General features: G+C 41.2%; 1 non-coding gene across 1 annotated transcript; it reads left to right on the forward strand.

The window, feature by feature from the left end:
* Window positions 1–2,368: 2,368 nt before the first annotated feature.
* On the forward strand, window positions 2,369–2,443 carry Trnat-ugu (transfer RNA threonine (anticodon UGU)). Its single transcript has one exon. It is a non-coding gene; the product is annotated as a tRNA-Thr (tRNA).
* Window positions 2,444–15,924: the final 13,481 nt, after the last annotated feature.

The raw sequence follows: 15,924 nt of genomic DNA on the forward strand, positions 1-15,924 counted from the left end.
GCATACGAACATTTGTATCTGGTTTCTAGGTCAGAAATAAAGAAATATGTGTTCCAGTATCTTTGGGAATTTAACCTCTATGAGGTGAAATAGTGGATGAACATTTTATTTTGAGATAAATAATTATGGAAGAACTATGAAAGTATTTTTAAGGCTACATCTACGAAAATTGGTATTTGACTTCAAGGCTACAAATAAGAAAATACGTGTTTCGGTGTTTTTGGAAGTTCAACCCCTAAGGGGATGAAATAGAGTGAGCTGGTGCGTTTCTGGCGCCAGTTTCCGTCGATCGTTGTTTCGATCTTTGAGTCGCGGTCCAGAGGACACTGCTCCCTAAGCGACTGTAGTAGTTCTCTGTGCAGCCCAACATCGGGCTTACCACGCTTACACTAGACACAGTTGCCAACAAATCGCCTGCCATCGCGATATAGGTTGGGCCAAAACATGTATTCCTGAACTCGGTTCAAGGTCTTGAAGAACCCCAAATGACCCCCGTCCGCCGACTCGTGGAAATATCTGAGTGCCATGCTAACTCGTTCCTGTGGAATACAGACCTTCACTTGGCCACGGTTGGCTCCCCCTTTACACAAGAGGCCCGCACGAAGGCAACAGCTAGTGACGACGTCGCCATCCACAAACTGCTGCATATTCGGTCCCCACCCGGCGTCCTCGGCCTGTTTGCCGGCTAAGTCGAAGAAGAAGCCGGGTGTCTCGGAGAGAAGGAAATTCACCCCCAGATCCGGCTCCACGTTTCTGAAAATGGTTCATTATGAAAGCATTATGAAAGCATATCTGACAATTCGTATTCGGCTAATCTGTTACAATTTTTAAAAACTACGTGTTTTACTGGTTTTTAACTTCGAGCATAAGGGGATGAAAATTTTAATGAAATATTTATTGCGTTATATTAAAATATTTTAAATCTGCATCTACGAAAACCGGTATTTCACTTCTCAATTAGATATAAAGAAATATGCGTTAGGGAATGAAAGACTCTACGGAGATATCACCACAAGAATACAAACGGCTTGATTAACAAAAACCTTGGACTCCAGCTGTCAGCATTGCTTTTTGGTCATTCAGCAAAAGACCATGCTTCAACGGCGTTAAGTTTAGAAAAGTTTAGAAAGTGTTGCAGTTTATAAAAGACATAAAAAAAACGATTAAAGAAAAAATGCTTTGCAGACCATGAACGGTCTAAGTAAGTAAAGAAGCGGATGATAAGCTAGCTCTTTATGCATATAAGTTGGTCAGTTTAAGTTCCGAGACATGTCATGCAGCAGGAACGGAATCCTATAGTTGCTACGATTGGCTAAAGGAAAAGTTTTGCAGAATCACGCGAAATCACTTCTGCAAGTGGCTGAGAATCTCGTAATGAATAAAAATTCTGTACTGAGAATTCCAAGGTGGGAGAGGCGAGATTCCTCCCCCCCCCCTTCCCCCTTCTCAGAATCCTATCCTTCTTTACCTACAGCAAAAAATAAATAAATAAATAAAACTAGAGAAATTTCTACTGTGAAACTATTTGCATACAAGAGAACGGCCATTAAAATTTAACTCTTCAAAGTTTTAAGCCCTGGCCCGTTCGAAAATTCAATTTCTTTGTAGTTGCATTTTTTAAAGGTGTACTTGTCTAGACTCCTGGAACGGAAAGGTTTTTTTTTTAATCCGTGCTTTACAAAAGTTTCTACAGTCCATTGTTTGAAGCAGTGTCACGGCTGCCATGAGCCGCGCGGGGTACCCGCCATGTGTCCAACGCCTTGTCACGGTTCGCGCGGCTCCCCCCGTTGGAGGTTCGAGTCCTCCCTCGGGCATGGTTGTGTGTGTGTTGTCCTTAGCATAAGTTACTGTAAGTAGTGTGCAAACATACGGACTGATGGTTCAAATGGCTCTGAGCACTTTGGGACTTAACATCTGAGGTCATCAGTTTCCTAGAACTTAGAACGACTTAAACGTAACTAAATTAAGGACATCACACACATCCATGCTCGAGGCAGGATTTGAACCTGTGACCGTAGCGGTCGCGTGGCTCCCGACTGAAGTGCCTACAATCGCTCGGCCACATCGGCCGGTCTATCATGTATTCTAGAAGAGCTGCAAGGTCGTCAGTGGCGCCTGTTCTTTCTAGAACAGTTACTATCTTCATATCTATGGTTAAACGTCACCCAGCCATTGACCTTCGTCTGTGCGAATGCGCACAGGCTACCGGAAATCTTACGGGAATCGTCACCTTAGTGTGAGCCAGTAATGAGTGGATGGACAAATACCTATTAAGTACATTACGTAATCGGATTGTGGGCGGTTCGGGGTGTGAGTCTCACGGGAAGCGTGCGAGGGATAAATTCCTGCAGTCGTGCTGTTCATTTGTGCCCTCGATAGCTCAGATGGATTGAGCGTCTGCCTTGTAAGCAGGAGATCCTGGGTTCGAGTCCCAGTAGCGGCACACTTTTCAGCTGTCCCCATCGAAGTATATCAACAACACCTGTCGGCAGCTGAGGGTTTCAATTAATTATCAGTTGTGTAGGTGATTCGATGAACCCTTTGCCAGGCACTTAAATGTGTTTTGCAGGGTATCCAGATAGATGTAGATGATAACTCGTCCCGTGTCGCACGTGCTCAAAAGGATTCATACTGCAGAATGCATGCAAACATACTCACCGAAAATACGGACGAATATCAAGTGCAGGCTGCCGAGTGCTGCATATCCAGCTTAGACAGATCGGCTTCTCCTGCCAAGAAGAACAGGAAGTTGCTGTCTAGGAACAATCAGAGGTAGAGGAAGGGCTGATAAATACTCCTTGAATTCCAGACTAAACGTAAATAACGAAAATACATTTTTGGTAAAAATTGGTCAAAACATAATCGGTTGCCCTCCGTATTGGATTAGCTGTTTTGAATATTGAAAATCTGACTTCAGATTCGTTTTCAGCGACATTAAAAATATATATGTAACACTCAGTTCATGCAAATCGAAGTAATAATATAACTAAATGTTTTCCCTAAACTTTGAACACATTTTTTTCGGGTAACTATTTTCTCAGAACGGCATGCAGCATAAATTAAAAGTGGTTCGTTCTCTTAACATCTACCTCTGACCCCTAAAAGTAAACACTTTTCTTAGGAACTTATAGCTATAATATGACATTTGTTAATATTAACTAATTTTTGTGTAGGCATAAGGAGTGAAACAAACCCCTCAAAATCGAACTCAAAGTTCGAATTAGCACTGTATCGTTAAATTTAAGGTTGTTTCATTGCGGTTAGGTATACGCTCCCATTAATTTTATGTATTATCGACTGATGTTATCCATTTTCAAGTTCAGAGAAATAATGTAGTATCAACTGATGTTACCCATTTTTGAATTCAGGTAACATCTGAGGTGCCACACTGCACGCACTCTGCGTACTCCAGTCTCGCAAGCCCTTGATCAAATCATAATTACGGGCGCCATTTTTTATTGAAAATCTAAAATTAAGCTCATAGTATTGTCACTGGTAATTCCCAAACAGATCGTTCGAATGTATTTTCATTGTCTCAAAAAAAATTTCAAATTTACCCTTTTTTGCTCATTTGTATGAGAACCTGGCCGTAACGCCGGAATATAGTCACTAGATTTTTTTTCAGAGACGCTGTACGTTCGCGAGAAGACTTTCGTTCTGCGCGTGTCGAAGGACATTCCTCAGATATTACTGTGTGTGTGCTACTCAGTCGTGCCATTTAAGTGTACATCTTTGCATAGTTTTCCTTTCACGATGTAAACAGTGTTCCGCTCAGTTGCTAACTGGCCAGTGAGTGGTTCCGAAGGTGTCGGATGTGCGGTGCGTTCGGTCTGCTAGGACAACAGCAGACTGGCGTGGTGCGATGGCAGAAGCAGACACTGAGGGAGCTAGCTGCTGGGACGCCAGCGAACAATTTATGCCAAGTAAGACGAAGAGGACTATTCTAAAATTACGAGCCGTCTAAAAAGTGTTTACCATTGGTAAATCTTGCTGTTGAGTCTGACAAAACTGACAGTTTTTCCTAGAGATACAGGAAATCCCCCCACCCCCACTCAATAAATATTTGGTTGTGATGACAGGCCGATTGGTAGTGTAGCCCGAGATCTAAGTTAGGTTGGAAGGTGGTAATTTGATTGAGAGTTGTTTACGCCAACGATTATGAATGCCGACTAAACGTTGTGCGAGCAGATTGCCCTGTAGCGTAGCCTAGTGTTTCCGTCCGCGCCACATTTAACACACTTTCTCTAACTGTGTACAAAAGTCTCACAACAGCCACGATAACTACGTTTCTGGTGGGGGGAGGGTAGAGTCCAGTATGTAACTTTCACGGCAAATTTTAGTAACCGCATAAACTAACCGAAATAGAAGCGTCATTTTAACTATATTTCCTTTTGTGGGAAAATAATGGTTCTCCTCTTTTGGCAGCAACTGTAATATGTAGGCGACTTATTAGTTTTTTTTAAACTCTGAATCATGATCTCAATAGACGCAGTGCTTTTTTTACGTTACTTGATTTGTGGTCTATAGTAAACAATGCAACGAATTGGTAAATTCTTTGAAGTTTCACGTGTGTTACATAGACGACGTCTGCAATGTTCGTAAGGCCAAGTTTGCATATATTCGGTGTCTGTTTTTTTGGCCATGTACTGTATGATTAAGGGGAGGAGGATTATGTTCAAGATGTTCAAGGAGCAGTGCATTAGCAGTCTATGGAGAAATTGAGAATTTGGATCTAACGAACGGCATGCTCGGGCAGTTCGTGCTATTCTGTTGACCACTGTGTAATTCGGACACAGTGATCATTGCCTCTCCCTAGTAACCAGGGGACTCGGGTGCTAATCCTGGTCTGGCACAAATTTTCAACAGTGCCCATTGACTAAAGTCTGTGCCCATTGTCAGCTAATATCATTGTTTCGGTGTTAAATTGTATTTTGTTCGCGATACGTGGTTTAGCTTTTTCATGGATAACAGCTTTGAAAAGCGTACAGGTTATATTGATATTCGCTCGTCGTTAGTCCAAGGCAACTATAGCGATTTATAAACACAGTTGTAGTTCGTATTAAGCCCACATACGTAATTGTGTCCTGTGTTTCTTTACCAAGAACTACTCCGTAAGTAATTCCCCTGTAGTGGTATTTTGTTATAGTATTTTGTTTAAATATTTATAGACTGCAGGCTTGGATGAAATATGAAACACATGTCCGAAGTTCCTGTTGATATTGCAGATACTGTTTCATCCGTACTAGGGGCCAAAACATTTCATCAAATACAGAAGGACACAATTTGTCTCGAGATTTAGCAATTTTTCGTAATAGAGGCCTTGCGTCGATATGTTTTTCTCTAATTCTTGTTTGGATTTAATCTTAAAACACACTAACTCTTCCACCACTTATTCGATATGTGTTTTCATCCCTTTCGTAGCCTAGAGTTCCTAAACGGTCGATAATATTAATAATTTCCTTTCTCAATTTTATTTTCTGTAAAATCTCCTGTTTATGGTTATTGCTAACATGTTTCACGTTCTCACTTTTATTATTTTTATTTTTCTAGTTTTGTGCCTTGTAGCCAAATTTTCTTTGAATCTGGTTTTCAATTCTGAAATAGTAACAGTTGAAGGTCAAGAGAAGATTGCGGTCTATTTGAGGAGAGTGGCTTGGAGATTTTTTATAACAGACGTATACAGGTCATGGGGATCCTTACCTATATACATTTACTTCGAGTGTGATGTAGCCCATTCTCTTGTCATGATCTCGGCTGTATCGTAGCACATTGTCTCGGTTAGGTTGGAGATTTCTGTTGAGAGTTGCCGAAGTCAACGAAAGTGATTACAAAGTAAACACTGTGCTAACAGAACGATCTGTAGCGTAGTCCAACACGTTCTTTCTGTCCTTTTAAAGCCTCTTTTAATTAAAAATAACTAAAGCTGCAAGATACAATCACAAAAACTGTATTACGTAATAGAGTAATCCCAGACTATTGTTGTGTAAGTTGTGTGCGTACACTATTTTTTTTGTCAGTGAATATACACTTTTTTACTCATTTGCTGGGTTTCAGTTTTCCCCGTTTTCTGGCAAAAAACCTTTTCCTGTGAAGGGCCCATTAGCTTGTCGGTTATATTTGTGACATTCTCGACGGTCAGTAATTTCGTGATAGTCCATCCACCGGCGTCATTGTTAACATCGGATATAGATTTAAGTATTAGGAAGGCTAATATGAAGCTAATGCATGAGTAGGTCTAAAAATTAATAAAAATAGGAATGCGGGTAAGCTACTACATACAGCATAGTGAACGCATTGTTGTGGCCAAGATAGCCACGAATCCCACGCCTACCAAAGTCGTAAAAGTAGTCTTCAGATGATGAAGAAATTGGTGGAATGTGTGATGAGATAAAAGAAATCATTCAGATAGTGATGGGAGATGAAAATTTAATATTAATGGGTGACTGGAATTCGACAGTAGGAAATGGAAGAAAAGGAAACGTAGTAGGTGAATATGGAATGGGGGTAAAAAATTAAAGAGGAAGCCGCCTGGTAGGCTTTTGCCCAGAGCATAACTTAATCATAACTAACACTTGGTTCAAAAATCATGAAAGAAGGTTGTATACGTGGAAGAGACCTGGAGATACTGCAATATTTCATATAGATTATATAATGGTAAGACAGAGATTTAGGAACCATATTTTAAATTGTATGACATTTCCAGGGGCAAATGTGAACTCTGATCACAATATATTGATTATGAACTGTAGATTAAAACTGAAGAAACTGGAAAAAGTTGGGAATTTAAGGAGATTGGACCTGAAAGAACTGACAGAATCAGAAGTTGTACAGTGTTTCAGGAAGAGCATTAGGGAACGATCTACAGAAATGGGGGAACGTAATACAGTGTGATGGGGGATCTGAGTGGTGTACTGTCAAGGGGAGGGGGTTCCTCAGGGATCAGTGTTGGGGCCGCTGTAGTTCCTTATTTATATAAATGATATGCCCTCAAGTATTACGGGTAACTCTAAAATATTTTTGTTTGCTGATGACACTAGCTTGGTAGTAAAGGATGTTGTGTGCAACATTGACTCCGTTTCAAGTAGTGCAGTACATGACCTCAGTCAATGGCTTGTAGAAAATAAACTAACGTTAAATCACAGTAAGATTCAGTTTTTACAGTTTCTAACACACAATTCAACAAAACCTGACGTTTTAATATCACAGCATAGGCATATGATTAGTGAAACTGAACGGTTCAAATTCCTAGGTGTTCAAATAAATAGTAAGGTGTTGTGGAAAGCCCACGTTCAGGATCTTGTTCAAAGACTTAATACTGCCATTTTCACTATTCGAACGGTACCGAAAGTGAGTGATACTTCGCCAAGTAAATTAGTCTACTTTGCTTATTTCCATTCACTTATGTCGTATGGTATTATGTTTTTGGGTAACTCTTCCCATTCTAGAACGATATTTTTGGCTCAGAAACGAGAGGTTCGGGCAAAAAGTGGTGTGAGTTCACGAACCTCTTGTCGACCTCTGTTCAGGGAGTCTGGGTATTTTGACATTGGCCTCTCAATATGTATATTCCTTATTGTCGTTTCTTGTTACCAATATTAGTTTATTTCCAACAATAAGCAGCTTTCACTCGGTTAATACTCGGGAGAAATCAAACCTCCATTTGGATCGGACTTCCTTAACTCTTGTGCAAAAATGTGTGCAGTATACTGCTGCATCCATTTTCAATAAGCTGCCACTCGAATTCAAAAATCTTAGCAGTAATCCACGCGCTTTCAAATCGAAACTGGAGTGTTTCCTCATGGGTCACTCCTTCTATTCTGTCGAGGAGTTAATTGAAAAATTAAGCTGATTCTCATTGTACTGCTGATAGCGTTTGCTTAAACTAATGGACTGATTTTCTCTCAGGTTCATGAACATGTATTTTTATCTGTTATTACTTTTATGTTGTAAGTTCATGTGTCGCCCTAACCGCCGTCTGCTTCACGTCTGCTGTGCAGCGAGCTACCTTAATTTAAGTATTAACTGTATTTTTCTTACTTGTCACTTCTTCTTCCGTGTGTTTTTGCTTTTGCTGCCTCGGAGTGTAGCGGCAGTGGGGAGTCTAGTGCGTCGCATGGTGCACCCCAGGTGTTAGATGCTTCACCCACTGTCCCTGCTGTCGAGACATCTTCGCGGGTACCGGGCGCGGCTGGCCACCCTCTCCCCAAGGGGAGTGGCGGGTTCAGCGGCGTTCGCGGCGCACGAGGCGGAGGGTCAATGTGGAGGCTGGCCGTGTGGCATCGCCCGATCTGCCTGTGAGTGGACATGTGGCTGCTCCTTCAGCAAGGTCCGAGCAGGCACACGGGGGGAGGGATTTATTAGTTATTGGGAGCTCCAACGTTAGGCTGGTGATGGAGCCCCTTAGGGAAATAGCGGAAAGGTCGGGGAAGAAGGCCAGTGTTCACTCTGTGTGCTTGCCGGGGGGTCTCATCCGAGATGTGGAGGGGGCCCTACCGGCGGCGATAGAGAGCACTGGGTGCACCCGACTGCAAATTGTTGCTGATGTCGGCACCAATGACTCCTGCCGTCTGGGTTCAGAGGTCATCCTCAGTTCGTACAGGCGGTTGGCGGAGTTGGTGAAGGCGGAAAGCCTCGCTCGCGGGGTGGAATCAGAGCTAACTATTTGTAGTATCGTTCCCAGAACCGATCGCGGTCCTCTGGTTTGGATCCGAGTGGAAGGCTTAAACCAGAGGCTCAGACGATTCTTCGGAGAGCTGGGGTGCAAATTTCTCGACCTCCGCAATGGGGTGGAGAAATGTATGGTCCCCCTGAATAGGTCAGCCGTGCACTACACGCCGGAAGCGGCTACGAGGGTAGCGGAGTACGTGTGGAGTGCACATGGGCTTTTTATTAGGTTAGAGAATTCCCTCCCTAGGCCCGACAAGACGCCTCCTGAGACGCGGCAAGGCAGGAGTAGGCAAAATGCGACAGGGAATAACAATTTTAATGTGCTAATAGTAAACTGCAGGAGCGTCTATAGAAAGGTGCCAGAACTGCTCTCATTAATAAACGGTCACAACGCCCATATAGTACTAGGGACAGAAAGTTGGCTGAAACCACATGTAAACAGTAATGAAATCCTAAACTCCGATTAGAATGTATATCGCAGAGAAAGGCTGGACAGTAAAGGGGGAGGCGTGTTTATAGCGATAAGAAGTGCAATAGTATCGAAGGAAATTGACGGAGATTCTAATTGTGAAATGATTTGGGTGAAGGTCACGGTTAAAGCAGGCTCAGACATGGTAATTGGATGTCTCTATAGGCCACCAGGCTCAGCAGCTGTTGTGGCTCAGCACCAGAAGAATAATTTGGAAAATATTTCGAGTAGATTTCCCCACCATGTTATAGTTCTGGGTGGAGATTTTAATTTGCTGGATATAGACTGGGAGACTCAAACGTTCATAACGGGTGGCAGGGACAAAGAATCTAGTGAAATATATTTAATTGCTTTATCTGAAAACTACCTTGAGCAGTTAAACAGAGAACCGACTCGTGGCGATAATATATTAGACGTTCTGGTGACAAACAGACCCGAACTATTTGAATCAGTTAATGCAGAACAGGGAATCAGCGATCATAAAGCGGTTACTGCAACGACGATTTCAGCCGTAAATAGAAATATTAAAAAAGGTAATAAGATTTTTCTGTTTAGCAAAAGTGACAAAAAGCAGATTACAGAGTACCTGACGGCTCAACACAAAAGTTTTGTCTCAAGTACAGATAGTGTTGAGGATCAATGGACAAAGTTCAAAACCATCGTACAATATGCGTTAGATGAGTATGTGCCAAGCAAGATCGTAAGAAATGGAAAAGAGCCACCGTGGTACGACAACCGAGTTAGAAAACTGCTGCGGAAGCAAAGGGAACTTCACAGCAAACATAAACATAGCCAAAGCCTTGCAGACAAACAAAAATTACGCGAAGCGAAATGTAGTGTGAGGAGGGCTATGCGAGAGGCTTTCAGTGAATTCGAAAGTAAAGTTCTATGTACTGAATTGGCAGAAAATCGTAAGAAATTTTGGTCCTATGTCAAAGCGGTAGGTGCATCAAAACAAAATGTCCAGACACTCTGTGGCCAAAATGGTACTGAAACAGAGGATGACAGACTAAAGGCCGAAATACTAAATGTCTTCTTCCAAAGCTGTTTCACAGAGGAAGACTGCACTGTGCTTCCTTCTCTTGAAGTCGCATAGTTGACAAAATGGTAGATATCGAAATAGACGACAGAGGAATAGAGAAACAATTAAAACCGCTCAAAAGAGGAAAGGCCGCTGGTCCTGATGGGATACCAGTTCGGTTTTACACAGTGTACGCGAAGGAAGTTGCCCCCCTTCTTGCAGCGGTGTACCGTAGGTCTCTAGAATAGCGAAGCGTTCCAAAGGATTGGAAAAGGGCACAGGTCATCCCCGTTTTCAATAAGGGACGTCGAACAGATGTGCAGAACTATAGACCTATATCTCTAACGTCGATTAGTTGTAGAATTTTGGAACACGTATTATGTTCGAGTATAATGACTTTTCTGGAGACTAGAAATCTACTCTGTAGGAATCAGCATGGGTTTCGAAAAAGACGGCCGTGTGAAACCCAGCTCGTGCTATTCGTCCACGAGACTCAGAGGGTCTTAGACACGGGTTCACAGGTAGATGCCGTGTTTCTTGACTTCCGCAAGGCGTTTGACACAGTACCCCACAGTCGTTTAATTAACAAAGTAGGAGCATACGGACTATCAGATCAGTTGTGTGCTTGGATCGAGGAGTTCCTAGATAACAGAACGCAGCATGTCATTCTCAATGGAGAGAAGTCTTCCGAAGTAAGAGTGATTTCAGGTGTGCCGCACGGGAGTGTCATAGGGCCGTTGCTATTCACAATATTCATAAATGATCTGGTGAGTGACATCGGAAAGTCTCTGAGGATTTTTGCAGATGATGCTGTGGTGTATCGAGAGGTTGCAATAATGGAAAATTGTACTGATATGCAGGAGGATCTGCAGCGAATTTACGCATGGTGCACGGAATGGCAATTGAATCTCAATGTAGACAAGTGTAATGTGATGCGAATACATAGAACGATAGGTCCCTTATCATTTAACTACAAAATAGCAGGTCAGCAACTGGAAGCAGTTAATTCCATAAATTATCTGGGAGTACGCATTAGGAGTGATTTAAAATGTCGACTGTCAATGGTAAGAAAAGTGTTTCTAAAGAAGAAAAATTTGTTAACATCGAGTATAGCTTTAGGTATCAGGAAGTCTTTTCTCCGAGTATTTGTATGGAGTGTAGCCACGTATGGAAGTGAATAATGGACAATAAATAGTTTGAACAAGAAGAGAATAGAAGCTTTCGAAATGTGGTGCTACAGAAGAATGCTGAAGATTAGATGGATAGATCACATAACTAATGTGGAGGTATTGAATAGGATACTGGAGAAGAGAACTTTGTGGCACAACTTGACTAGAAGATGGGGTCGGATGGTAGGACACGTTCTGAGACATTAAGGAATCACCAATTTAATATTGGAGGGCAACGTGAAGGGTAAAAATCGAGGAGGGAGACCAGGAGATGAATACACTAAGCAGATTCACAAGGATGTAGGTTGCAGTTGGTACTGGGAGATGAAGCTTCCACACGATACAGTAGCATGGAGAGCTACATCAAACCAGTTTGTGGACTGAAGACAACAACAACAACAACAACAACAACAACAACAACAAGGTATTTGTCTCATGTGTAACCTTCAACAGAAGTGGGGCAGACAAGAGGGTTAGATTATATGTACTTTCCATTGAAATTGATCCATAATGGGGAGATACTCAATGAGAAAATAATATGCTAATTTATTATCCACAGACCGCAAATGGACTGATCATGAACGAGGAATGAAAATTTGGTCACACTTCTGATAGTACACGTATTATTTGACCCCCCCCCTCTCTCTCTCTCTCTCTCTCTCTCTCTCTCTCTCTCTCTCTCTCTCTCTCTCTCTCTCTCTCTCTCTCACACACACACACACACACACACACACACACACACACACACACACACACACACACACACTCAATCGCGCGCGCGCGCTTGTTCTACTAAGTAATTCAATTCATTAATGGTGTCGGAAGAGATGGTTAGCAAGAAATCCTTTAGGCTCCTCGTAAACTGAAATCTGTCAGTAGTAAAGCTTTTTATGGCTGCCGGCAAGTTATTGAAAACATCGTTCTCCTTAATGATGGAGACTTTCTTGCACCAAAGTAATTAACTTACCAATTTTTGTGGAGATTATTCACTTCTAGTTATGACTTCATGAAATGAGCTGTTGATTTGAAAATATTCATTTGTTTTTAAACACAATATTCACGGGGAGAACGTATCTTCCATCTCCACCATGTTAACTGATCTATTTATATGACCCTTATCCTAAGTTGTGTTATATTAACGGTAAAACACAAAACATTTCTTACATGCATTTCCACTATTTTCCAACAAGCTGACAATTTTTCATGAATAATATATTAATAGTGAAATTTTTAGAAAAATTTTGAAAGACAGGTTTTGCGGGCAAATTTCAAAAATTAAAAGACCATAGTGTTCACTATAATACAATTTCTCCATGGTTTTTAATTCCTACTCCGAAGTTTTCTTTTGTTTCCTTTACTGCTTGCTCAGCAAACAGATTGAATAACATCGGGGATAGGCTACAACCCTGTCTCACTCTCTTCCCAACCGCTGCTTCCCTTTCATATCCCTCGACTCTTCATGCCCTCGAGTAAGAAAACTGGTCGTTAGAATTCCATGGTTCTGGGATAAATGGTTTGAGAGGAAAGGTACATTTAGTTAGAAAATTTACGGAAAATTTAAAGTTGTATTGCACTTACCGTCGTACATGCACTCATTTAAATTCATAGTTTCTTTCACTTTCCAATAGTACGCATGCTGTACATAAACATAACATTTGTTTCATGATATTTACTTTTTTATTTCTTGCAAGTCTTCTAGAACTTCTTTCGAAAACTTTGTGGGTAGATCTTGGCATTTGTTTTGATCAGAAACGTTATTACTCTAGCAAACAACTGACTACGAGACAAGAAAAAATGTATTCAATAGGTGAAAGCTCAAAGCTACGGGTAAAATGTCCCTAGGCTTATCATCTCAAAGAAGAGATGGCACAGAGAAACAAGTGGGCATGTCTTACATAGCAAGCTGCCATTTAAACCGACATTTAGAACCTTCAAATACGGATTTGGACTAAAATACTTTCATATTCACACTAAGTGTAAATAAAACTGGTACAATCACCAATAAACAAAATTATTTTCATTGTTTTCGGGGTTCCTTTTGCCTTTCGGAATATATATTGCGAATCAGTAGTTAACATGCCTGGTTCCCCAAACAGGAGACGACTAGAAACTTCCGAAATGTGGTGGTGGTAGAAGAATGCTAAAAAAGTTTTGATCGAATAGCTGATGGGGAGATACGAAATCAGATTAGGGAGCAGAGAAATTAATGGCACAAATTGACAAAAAAGAAGCGATCGTGGGTAAATGTCATATTTCGATTCCACCCATCCGCTGTGACCCACGACGTTCTGCATTTCGAAGGATACCAGTGGCCTTATTAAATGTCACTGCGATTGCCTTCGTGTTCTAGAGCAATTTTATAATGTTCGTTAACTATGATTTTTTTCGGAATATATCGTGATGAACTCTGGGAGGAACCACAGAACACAGCTTAAATTGTCGTTGATGAAACGAGTAGTGATTGTATTTTTATCTTTCTTATCCGACACGTTGGGGAATCCAAGGTATAATGGGGTACACAGTTGAAAACTTTGATTAAATGTACAAAATAGATAAATAAGAGAGTTACAAATTTTTATATGAACACATTAAGATGTATTAATCACAAAAATACAAGAACATTGCCATAAATAAAACAACAATATTTTCTCACTCAAAAACAGAAATTTATAACATTTGCACGCGTCACAATGGGGTGGTAAATACAAGTGATTACAAAAACGTATAAAATTATCCGAAATGCAGAAAATATTGGCTTGCTCGTTATTTTTTTTAGTTTAAAGTGAGTATTAATGTCAAACTACAGTTTTCATGAATCGTATCCTTTTCTTGAGGCTGTTTACAAAAAATTCACACACGGGGGAGACACTCATCATCTTCGCTGTCTATTCCTGCACAAGAATCGTGTGTCAGTTTTTTGCAGGTGGAACAAGCGACCCAACTTCCAACTGATTTTGAATATAACCCACCACAATATACACATTGACAGTCAGAACTTTCCTCATAATCACTCTCGTTAGTAATTGTATTCTCTCTCCTTTTTCCATTTACCTTCAGAATCTTTCTCTCTTTTTGAGTTCTTAATTTTATTCTCTTTCGCAGAAAGTTTCTGTTTGCTCTTTCTTCTTTGTCAATGTTCTTTTTTCTATTTCTCCCATTAATGACTTTTACTCTTTTTTTGTACGGCGAATCAGTTAAAACAACGTTGTTCCCCCTTTTCAGTCTCGCTCTTTTCTTGCTTTCGTTAACTTTTGACAAGAAAATCAGGAATCTCAGGTGAAATATGAAATGAGGGAGGTTGTGTTGTCAGTTGTCATCCAAGAGCAACCAAGATTAGAACAATTAGCCCCAATAACTTTGTTATTCTTAGGCGGCAGTTCATTGTAACAATTCGCTGAAACCTCGTCCCCTTGATTATCCAGCCCGTTTGAGTCGTCTTTTTCAGCTGGTGTGCTAGGTGAAGGCAATTCCAATTGTTCAGATATAATAACCTCTTTATCTGACGGCCTATCACGTCCGCTGTCAGTTGTGTGTGCCGGAGGAAGTGTGCGTCGTGAATATGGATGGGTCCGTGGGCCATATTGCAGTAGCTTCGAAACCTTTAATAGCGGTTTTCATTGTTGCGCTTTAGACGAAAGCTGAACCAAAAAGCGTTGAAATTTCAAAGATAGTTACGACTTTCGCTGCATGGTTCCGTAGCCATTTTCGAAGCTGATCACTATAACGAGGATTTATAAAACAAACATCAAGCGGCTGAAGTCTGTGAGAGCAATGTGGTGGTAAAGAAACGCCACTCTCCCTCGCGTAGTCCATAACCGTCAATGTTCGTGGTATGTGCTGAGTGGCCATCTGATATAAGGAGAACTGGGACCTGCTTTGATGCCTTAGAAAATACCACTAATTGTGGAAACCATACAAAGATGGACTCTGTGGCCATACATGCTGTGCTGTGGACCTCAGCGCAACCTCCTGCTGCCTGTCCTAACTCAAATTCTTTCTGCTTCTTCTTTCGTGGAAAAATAATCGTAGGAGGAATGTCAGCTCCGCTTGCTGACGTACTAATGAGGCTGTTGCAGTTTCGCCCCTTTCTGCAGATGTTAACGATCGCACTGGACGGTTCCCTTTGCAAGCCTGCGATGTTCGATTAGTTTTTAGCATTAACCGAGACGCCTGTTCCATCACAATTAGTTATTTGAGAAGTCATTAGTTTGTGATTGTCAGTTACATCTGTAAGCAACGAAAAAAACCTATCGACAGCTACTTTATTAAAATCCATGATTCTTGTACCAGATGTTGCTTCGGGCTTGCGAACAAACCCGCATTTGCTTCTTCATTGTTTCATGATGTAATAAAGATTTCGATTTGTTTTGCTCGAAATTTTCGAAAAGGTATCTGTGAAACGTGCAAAAATTGAAATGGCAAAACTGTGCACCTGCCGAAATACGAGTGCGTATACTCATTTGAAAAAATGTTCCTAAACTGCTTCTGATACGCTAGAGGTTACCTCACAGTAAACAGCAATTGTAGTTGACCATTTTCCTGCACCGTATAAAGTATGGCCAATAAAATATTTTTGTAGGGAGGACACATCATCTCAT

This window comes from Schistocerca gregaria, unplaced genomic scaffold (assembly GCF_023897955.1).
Source record: "Schistocerca gregaria isolate iqSchGreg1 unplaced genomic scaffold, iqSchGreg1.2 ptg000079l, whole genome shotgun sequence".
NCBI lineage: Eukaryota > Metazoa > Arthropoda > Insecta > Orthoptera > Acrididae > Schistocerca > Schistocerca gregaria.